Genomic DNA, 9,791 nt, shown 5'->3' on the forward strand with positions numbered 1-9,791 from the left:
AGTCTGACTCCCAAGTAGAGAGCTCCAGACCATGGGCCATTCAGCACGAAGCGTTTTATATCTTGACTTATGAGGGGACAATAGCCGGCCTTACAAAGGCACCACCTGTGATTTAACACGGTTGACATCTTTGTTAAGAGCGAGCTGGAGAGAAGAGAAACAGCACGTGCACAGTCCGGGACTTGCTACCATGACCCACCTTCAAGGCTGTTCCAAGTCTTCACCGCGGCCTCGCCAGGTATTCTGCTTACAGTTTGTAGAAAAGCAGGTGGGGTTTGCACAGTTTGCAGAAAAGCAGGGAAAAGCAGTGCCCGTCGTCCACACTAAGTGACCCAAAGTTCTGAACTCACGGCTTGCACAGCGCGGGCTGTCCCATTTTACAGATGGGTACACGGAGGTCAGGTCCGCGGAGTTTCTGGCTCAGCAGGCGGCGGGTTCGGGACCCCCCCGGGGCTCCGCGGCCTCCGGGCTGGGGGCGCCGAGGGCGAAGCGGGCGCGGATGGGCTGTCGGCAAGTCCCTGTCCCCGGCCCAACCTTCAGGCCGGTGGCTTTTTGCTTCCTTCCCGAAGGTCGCTTCTGACAAATCTATCTATTTGGGGCAAATTGTCAGTGAGAAACTTCCGCTCGAACTGCCCTGGACAAAACCGGCTGTTTGAAAAGGGTAAATCCCGCGGCCCGGCGAGGCCGAACAATGGGCCGCTGGTGCTGCTCGGGCGGGGGCGGCCGGGCGGGCCGCACAAAGGGCGGATTAATTGGGGCCGCGGCTGAGCGATTCGCACTAGCTCCACTCAGCCCGCGCCGCGGGGCGCCCCATTGACTGGGCCCCGAGCCCCACTTTTCACAAACTCCAAACAAAAGTCAATTTCTTTTTTATAAGGCGGGGGAGGGGGCCGCGGCCAAGAGTCTCCACTGGCTCGGTCGCCTCGCTCTTGCTGCCCGGGGGGGTGGGGGCGACAGGAGGGGGAGCTGGAACGATCGGGGTGTGGGGGAACCGAGCAGTGCAAAGGGGCGCGGGGTGTGGCTGCTGCGTCCCTGCCCCTGCCTCTGCTGCCGAGTCCCGACGCTAGTCGCGCCCTCCTGGCTGCATCTACATTCCGACTCGAGTTTCGAGCCCGCCCAGGACCTGGGGGCAGCGGAGCAATGCAGAGAAATGGGGTGGGGCAGTATCGAGGTACGGGGTTGCGGGAGGGGGCATCGGGCTAAGGGAAGTACAGGCAGATGAGTCAAGTTGAAGGGCAATAGACATTCCCTTGGTATTCTGGACCTCAAGGGGTATAATCGGTTCATCAGATGTTTATTAAGCAACTACTATGTTCCTTCAGGAGGGTTTCCCCTCTGTTCACAGAAGTTGGGATGTGACTCCTAAATCAGCCAGCGGTTGGGGAAATAGAGAAGGGTGTGCCAAGATGTGGGACCCAAAGGAAGGCCTCTCTAGTCTTCTGTAAAGTTGTGAGTTGGACTTGCCTTGTAATATATGGGAAAAGATATCTACTCTGTAGACGCATAGTTCTATGACAAGTGGCAGTGATTTTGTTTTTACTGTAGGATCGATATTGTCTCTGGTCTGAAAACTATCTAAGGAAGCACCAGGAGTTCATCTCCCCTTGTTTCTGTCCTCCACATAGAAGAATGAAGGGAGAGGGCTCTCTCACTGATGCTGAGAAGAGCAGGAAATTCCTTTAACAATAAAGCTTGATGCATACCCATCCTGTCCCCACCCCCCACCAAAAAAAATGCCTCTGTTATAATCTGGGTTAGCAGTGGTTACATACAAGACAAGCCAATCTTTGTGGTTAATGCAAAGGCCATGTGTCTACAACGATGGCTTCTCAAGTGAATCAACAGGCAGGAAGGCCCACAGAAGGAAGCCATTTGTTGAATGGTGTCCTGAGCCCATGTGTGAAGAGATGATATGCCAAGGATTTTATTTTGTTTTCTTGGGTCTGCAGTCTTGTGTGTTCTAGGGTTGGCAGATTGAAGTTGTTAATAGCTACACTTTAGTATGGAGTCCCTCCAAAGGCATCAAGCCAGAGTATTGGCACCCCCACTGGCAGGCTCATAGAAAGGGGAGCTCTGAATGTAGACACTAAATCAGGCTCAGTAAAAGGGGTGAAGAAAACCTTCAAGGACAGGTTAAAACCAGGCTGAGCAAAGGGACCTAAACATTGACAACAGGGAGAAACAACAGCAGAGGGACCTGCTGGCAGAACCCAACCTCGGCTCCTTTTCAACCACAGTTTAAAGCTGTACATTTAAAATGATATTCTCTGGGCCAGACTGTGAACACTTTCAGATTTCTGTTGAATCAGAGGCTGTGAAAATCAAGGGCAAATATTTATCTAAAGATGTCACAACTTTGAATTTCAATAATAACTTATCTGCTAATCTCTGATGGAAATCTAGAACAGCTGTTACTCCATTGTCTAGTTTGAATTCCCCAAAGATAAATTTGGGATTCAACATTTTTCTTCCACCAATTCTCAGTATGCCTTTGCAAGTTCAAATCAAATAAGTGGCAAGACGTTTTGCTTATTATGAAAGTCATTAAAACCTACAAAAACATATAGTATTCAATCCTTATTGGCCAGTGTGATAGTGCTGAGTGTGTCCATACCATCAGCAATTAAATGAGAGTATAAAAACTGAGATACGGTATGATTAGGAAGAAGGAAAATACAAGTGGAGTCAGAATGATTAAACTTTCAAGTTGAAAAAATCATTTAATAACAATGTGTAGGTTTAGACAGAATCAATGACAAGCTTTATCATCTATCAATAGAAGGCTCATGGCCAGTTTCTAAGAACATCCGGCACCACATCTTATCATTTTTATTTTACAGAGAAAGACCTTAAGAGAAGGGGACATTAGGTGATTTTCACAAGGTCTACTCATGAAAGAGTTAACATACTGGACCTTTCCATCACTCACTCTGGTTGGCTTATAATACTTTGAATTATTGTTTTTTAAAAAGAATTATTTTGGAGTCATTCAGTTTGGATATAATTAGAGGAAAGACGCTCCTTTCCTCTTATCATTTCCCCTTTTATTGGCTGAGCCAATACTGCTAGTAAGGGAGAAAGGTGCAACCTGATACTCCCAGGTTTGATTGCCAGTGTGGAAATCTGCCTTCCGATGATGGCAGGGCAGGAGCAAGTACAGAACTAGACCCAGAATATTGACTAGAAAAAGAAAGAGCACTCAGTCCAGGGATAGGCAAGATTTAAATCAATACGAGAGTGGAGTTTGCTCCATTGACGAGGGAAAGCAAAGGAGACATAAGCGTGGTACCTAGTAAAAATGAATAAGAAAGCAATTCCACACCAGAGTTTATATAGTAGGGAAATTCTTGCAATTGTGTGGTGCTCACCAAATGGACGTTTGGTGCTCACTTTCTCTTTCCTTCTCTTTCTCTCTGTCCTTTCTTTTATTCTTTTGTAATTATGAATAATACTGCTCTAAGTATCTCTTGTGCATTCCTCCTGGTACACAATTGCAAGAACTTCTCTACTATATAAACCCTGGTGTAGAATTGCTTTTTTGTTCATTTTACTAAGTACCATCACTGTATCCCTTAATGGTTGTATTAATTTATATTCTCATCAGGTGATAAAAGTTATTGCTCCTTCCCATTCCTCGTCAATGCTTATTATTAACTTATTTTAAAATTTTCATTATTTGTATTGGAGAAATATATTTTTGTAATCTAAATTTGCATGCATATCTCTAATAACTAATAGGGTTGAATATTTTTCAGGTGTTTGCGAGTCAGTTGTATTTTCTCTTTTATGAAATACTGTGTATAATGTTTGCCATTTACCCGCTAGTTTGTTTTTCTTCCAATTCATGAGAACCTTAAAAAAATTATATTTCAGATACTAATCTTTTGCCTCAGTTATGTGTAAGGCAAAAATGTTTTCTCCTTTCATTAATGTCTTTTCATCTCCCTCCCCTTTTAAAAAAAAAGATTTTATTTATTTCTGCATAGAAGAACTGGGGTGCAGGCCAGGGGTGTGGAGGGGGGCAGTGAGAGGATTCACCAGAGACAGAGTGGGGAGCAGAACATGGCAGATCCACTGAAATACACTGCCAAGGGGAGCAGTGGGCAAAACAGGAGAGGTCTGCTGCACCGTGTGGGTTAGCTCCCTGGCCTGGGAATCAAACTCTTGCTGTTGAGGTGGGCCTTTGCAGTGGTAGCGCTGAGACTTAACCCCTAGGCCAGTGAGGCCCCTTTCATTCTCCCTTTAATATGTTTGGGGGAACTAAAGTTTTAATTTTATGTAGTAAAATTTATCATATTTTCCTTCACAAAATGATGTTTTTGTATCTTGTTTTAGAAGCCTTTCCCTAGTGTAATGGTATTCTAAGTTATTTTCTAAATGCTTTCTAGTTTTGCATTTCACATCTAAGTCTCTAATTCAGTTGGAATTCAATAGGAACAAGTCCAGTTGCCCCTGTTCTTGCTGGTACATTGTATTTTTCGTATTTATTCTTTTTTGTGGTCACCTACTTTAAATTTCACTTAAGTTAATCAGTAACTTCCCTCCTCTTGAACAATATGAGCACCTTAGAAATCTTGACATCTTATAATACTTTATTGGTTCTGGGATCCAATTCTAGCTTAATCTCTTTCCCACCACAAATTAGATATTACTAATGTTTACACAATCAAAATGTATTTAGATTTACCCACATATTTTCCTTTCTTTTTGAAGTGCATCCTTTATAATTTTCTTTAGTAGTGATAAAATCTCTTAATTTTTGATTGCCTGAAAATATTTATGTTTTACATTTCCTTTTGAAAGCATTTTCATTGGGGCTATAAGTCTTGATTCATATTTATTCTTTTTCTGAGTACACTGATGATATCATTCTAATACCTTATTTTGCTTTTGTTTTTGTTTTGTAGCTATGGTTGAAGTTGGTTGTCTGTCTATGTTTATGGGTGATTTGGTTTAATTCTCTGTCAAGTTTTATGGTTTTCCCTTCCCTCTGGAATTCTACATTTTTGCAATCAGTTCTACTGTGGTTCAGATTCTTAGGGGAGATATCTTTGTGTTTATATTTTCTGGGATATACTTGGCTTTCTGGATCTGAACATCAGTGTCTTTAACACCATTGGAAATTTTTCAGAATAATCTCTTTGAAAATCATCTTCTCCCTACTCTATCATTTCTTTTATTAATCTGATTAGAAATTGTACATTTTTAAAGATCTCTTTCATATTTTTTTAAAGATTTATTTATTGATGCATACAAGAACTGGGGTACAGGCCAGAGGTGTTGGGGGGGTGAGAGGATTCACCAGAGACAGAGTGGGGAACAGAACAGGCAGGTTGACCGAAATACACTGCTGAAGGGAGCAGGGGACGAGTCAGGATAGGTCTGCTGCGCCATGTGGGTATCTCCCTTGTGGGGGATCGAACTTGTGCTGCAGTGGCTGCAGATAGCTTTATAGGTTACGTCTTAACCCCTTGCGCCAACAGGGAGGTCCCTCTTTCATATTTTTTGACACTGTTTCTGGACTGTATTCTGGAGAATTTTAAAACTCTGTTTTCTTGTTCAAGTGTTCTCTTTTCTATTGCATCTAAACAATTGCTTAAACCACCCTCCATTAAAAAGTAGATTATTTTGTGTTTCATTTTCTGAAATTCTGATTGGTTTCATTTCTAATCTGTTTGGGTGTCCTTGTAATCTCTTGTTCCTTGCTCATATTTTTGAACTCCTTTTTAAAAATTTCATTAAGTGTATACACTTTGTTTTTGGCCAGTGATAATATCAGTATATCATGTCTTTAAGGGACTGTTATTGCTGCCTGCTGCTACTGCTTCTAGTATTCACCTCACAGTGCCATGTTTCTTTCTGGATTTTATGATGTTTTTCTTCTGTGAGCTTCTAATTTGTCTTGGCATTTTGTTTCTGGGGATTCTTTGACGTTGAAGTTGAAGTTGTATTTTTGTAGGGGAGATTTGCATTTGCTCTTTCTAGTCAAGTCACCTGGTTATACTACAACTTGGGATCATTTTATATTGAAATGTTCTGTTATTCAGATTTAAATATCGGGGGACCACATAGATAGTATGAATCCAGATAGAAATCTGTGTGACGCCTAGTTGTGGTTCAGCTTCTTAGGGGAGATTTTCTTCTGACTTCTTAGCATCAACATCAAGATAGGCAAACGTCCTTGCTAATGTACTCCTCTTTGGGTCAGGGTTAATTTTTTTCAATTTATCTCTATATTGAGGATATATCTCATCGTGATTTCAGTTTTATTCTAACAGGTTCCCCACCTGGGCAATCCCTAAGCATTATTGAAGTTGAGATTTGGGGGCTCCAAGCCTGACAGAAACTCTCAGGGTGAAAATAGGTTTTAGAATTTGCTTCCTATAGAGGTTTCTGCTTTCACTTACTTTTAAGTGTTTCAAAATCCCTCCCTTTGGTCCAGTTCAGTGATACATTAAAGAAAAATGTTTTATAAGTATTTTGTTCAAAATTTTATTTTAGTTGAGATTGTCATTAAGGTGTCTGTATTAGTCAGGGGTCTCCAAAGAAAGAGGATTGGCGAATCTATCTATAGCTAGCTAGGTGTCTGTCTATGTATGTATGTATGTATCGGAATTGGTCCATGAGAATATGGGACTGGTAAGTTCAAAATCTACAGGGCAGACTGGCAGGCTAGAAACTCCAGCCTATAATTTTGGGACCAAAGACAGGTCTGGAGGCAGAATTTATTCTTCAGGGGACCCCAGTCTTTTCTCTTAAGGCCTTCCATTGAGTGAATGTGGCCCACCCACATATGGTGGTTAATCTGCTTTACTCAAAATCCACTTTAACCACATCTAAGAAATACCTTTATATATCTAGTCTGGTGTTTCATCAAACACTGAGCACCATAGCTTAGCCAAGCTGTTACATAAAATTAACCATTATAGTGTCTAATTCACTGAAATGCTGGAAACAGACAGAGCTGAAATTTCTCATAAGATGATAGTGCAATAATGGGGCACACAAATGCCATGTCAGAGGCTTCAATGGAAATAGGTGTAAGCAGATACTGAACATCCTTTCAGAGCCTGACACTGTTGTTTTCACAGCCTAGTGCTTACTTTAGGTAGTATAGGTTGTGCTAAGTGTGTCCTTCCATATCAATTATAGGAATAGGAGGAGACACACATAATAGACTTAAGTTCTAGGCTACAATGATTCAAGCTATCCTAGAAAACTGTATTATTTACTCAAACTTACCAAATTTAATTTTTTTAATTCTTGTTTTTAATTTTTACATCATTGTTCATTTTTTCCCTCCCTTTCTTATTTATTTGAATTTTTACTGATGCAACTTTGGTTTGTAACATAGATCCCAGGATCATTGTTCATTTTTAAATAATATTTGCTTCCCCCCACCCCCTCAGGTGTAGTCCCCATAGAGTTTCCTTCACCAATGCACCTGTGCACCATCACCTCAGTCCCCTGTGCTCCTTCCTTCCTCCCTCTGATCCCTCTCCCTCCTCCTCCCCTGCAGTATGTCTCTGATTTATAATTGACTGGTTTTGCTTTGTTGTGTTTTGTACTCTTACTGTTTTTTCACTTTGATGTCTTATTTGGTTCCCCTATATTCCTCCTATAAGTGAAACCATCTGATATTTTTCTTTTTCCTTCTGATTTATTTCACTGAGCATAATTCCTTCTAGCTCCATCCACGTTGCTGCGAATGGCATGTGTTTATCTTTTTGATTGCTGAGTAATATTCCATGGTGTATATGTACCACATCTTCTTGATACAGTCATCTATTTTTGGGCATTTGGTTTGTCAAACTTACCAAATTTTAGCAAGCATCTTAAACTAAACTAAAAATATAAGGAGAGCCAGACTGAGGAGAGTAACTCTATATTGTAGGGGGCCAGAATAGTGGTCATCCCATTGTTAGATCTAAAGGGTGTTTTCAGATGATTGAAAGGATCTTTCTCCCCCTTCTTCTCTTCCTCCTTCTCCTTTGATAGTTGTTCATGATTTCTTAAAAGTATAGAAGCAGATGATGATAAAATGCAAAAATCTGCAAACTACCCAACTATCCACATACAAAATGTTGATATTTCCTTCACAGTGAATAGCAGTAGACTCACTTGTGGTACTTTTTAGGTTTGGCAAAGGTTTTTTATTCTATTTGAGATTTGGGGGAATGCTTCTGGGGAAGGTAGGTGAGGAGGAGCAGTGTCAGCAATCAGAAGGAAGGGAGGCGAGAGGATATTACAGCTTTCCTCTGTTCTTATTTCTTGGTTTTTCTTTTTATTCCTCCCTGTCATGAAAAAATTGTACCATCCCTCTTCTTGAGGCATTATTGCTTTAAAATAGAAGAGTGAAAGTCTCAAAAAGGAATTTCAAATATATGCATAAAGAACAGACTTGAAGAAAACATGAACTGTGGTTAGCTGGATGGTGACATTATCAATAATTTTCTTCTTTATACTCTTTTGTATTTTTCAAAGTTTCTACAACAAGCATAAATAACTTAAGATTAGAACATAAGTTATCTTAAAATTCATTTTATAGATCAAAAAACTGCACTCTTTTATTTTTATTTTTTTAAAGATTTATTTATTTATGCATACAAGAGCTGGGGTACAGGCCAGAGATGCAGGGGGTGAGAGGATTCATCAGAGACAGAGTAGGGAACAGAACAGGCAGATTGACTGAAGTGCACTGCTGAGGGGAGCAGCAGGCGACTCAGGAGAGGTCTGCCTTGCCGTGTGCGTTGCACCCTGGCCGGCTGGGGATCGAACTCATGCTGCAGAGGCTGCGGATTGCTTCATAGTGCAGTGCTTAACCCCTTGCGCCACCAGGGAGGTCCCCTGAACTCTTTTTTTAAAGATTTATTTTTATTTATGCATAAAAGAGCTGGGGTACAGGCGAGAGGTATGGGGGCGGGGTGAGAGGATTCACCAGAGAGACAGAGTGAGGAGCAGAACAGGTGGCTCTACTGAAATACACTGCTGAGGGGAGCAGCGGACAAGACAGGAGAATTCCTCCTGGCCATGTGTGTTAGCTCCCTGGCTGGGGATCTTCATGCAGCAGTGGCTGGTGATAGCTTGACAGTGCTGACTTTAACTCCTGCGCCACCAGGGAGGCCCAAGAACCTGAATTTTTGAGGAATTTTTATGTTAAACACATGGGTTTTCCTTCTTCAGAGCTCTCAAGCTTTTAAACTATATAAAATTATATTTAAATAAAATATTCTAATGTCCAAAAATTTTATTTTCCAAGAATAAAGGTAAAACTCACCAAATGGTAATACATTAAGATCATTTGATAAATTTGTATGGAAAAATTTTATATTTTTATATTCACTGCTCCACAATTTGTGAATTTTAGATTTTATAAGCGGGTTTTTGAAATATGACTTGCTCAAACTGAAGTTTTTCCAACTTTAAATTTAAGCTGATGTTTGTTTGTGAAATATATAGCTTAAAATGTTGCAGTCTCTGACATTTGTTACCTCTTTCAAATTCTTATAGCCTATATACAGGTTAACTGTGGGTAGAACTCTTAGAATTTCAAATAATGAGGCAAGATCACATGTAAAAGCTATGCATACTTGTGGAAAGGCCTGAAAAATCAGTTTAGAGGCAGAGAGGCCCAAGGTAGTTCCTTCTGGGGAGTAATCACATAAAACGGGAAATGTGTATAAATCTGTGCACACAGATAATTCATAAATCTCTCTACAGAAGGTAACCCTGACTAAGCCAGAGAGAAATTAGTGTTAGTGGTAAAAACTCCTAAGACTTGATCAGCCTTT

Source organism: Talpa europaea, assembly GCF_964194135.1.
Source record: "Talpa europaea genome assembly, chromosome: 2".
NCBI classification, from domain to species: Eukaryota; Metazoa; Chordata; class Mammalia; order Eulipotyphla; family Talpidae; genus Talpa; species Talpa europaea.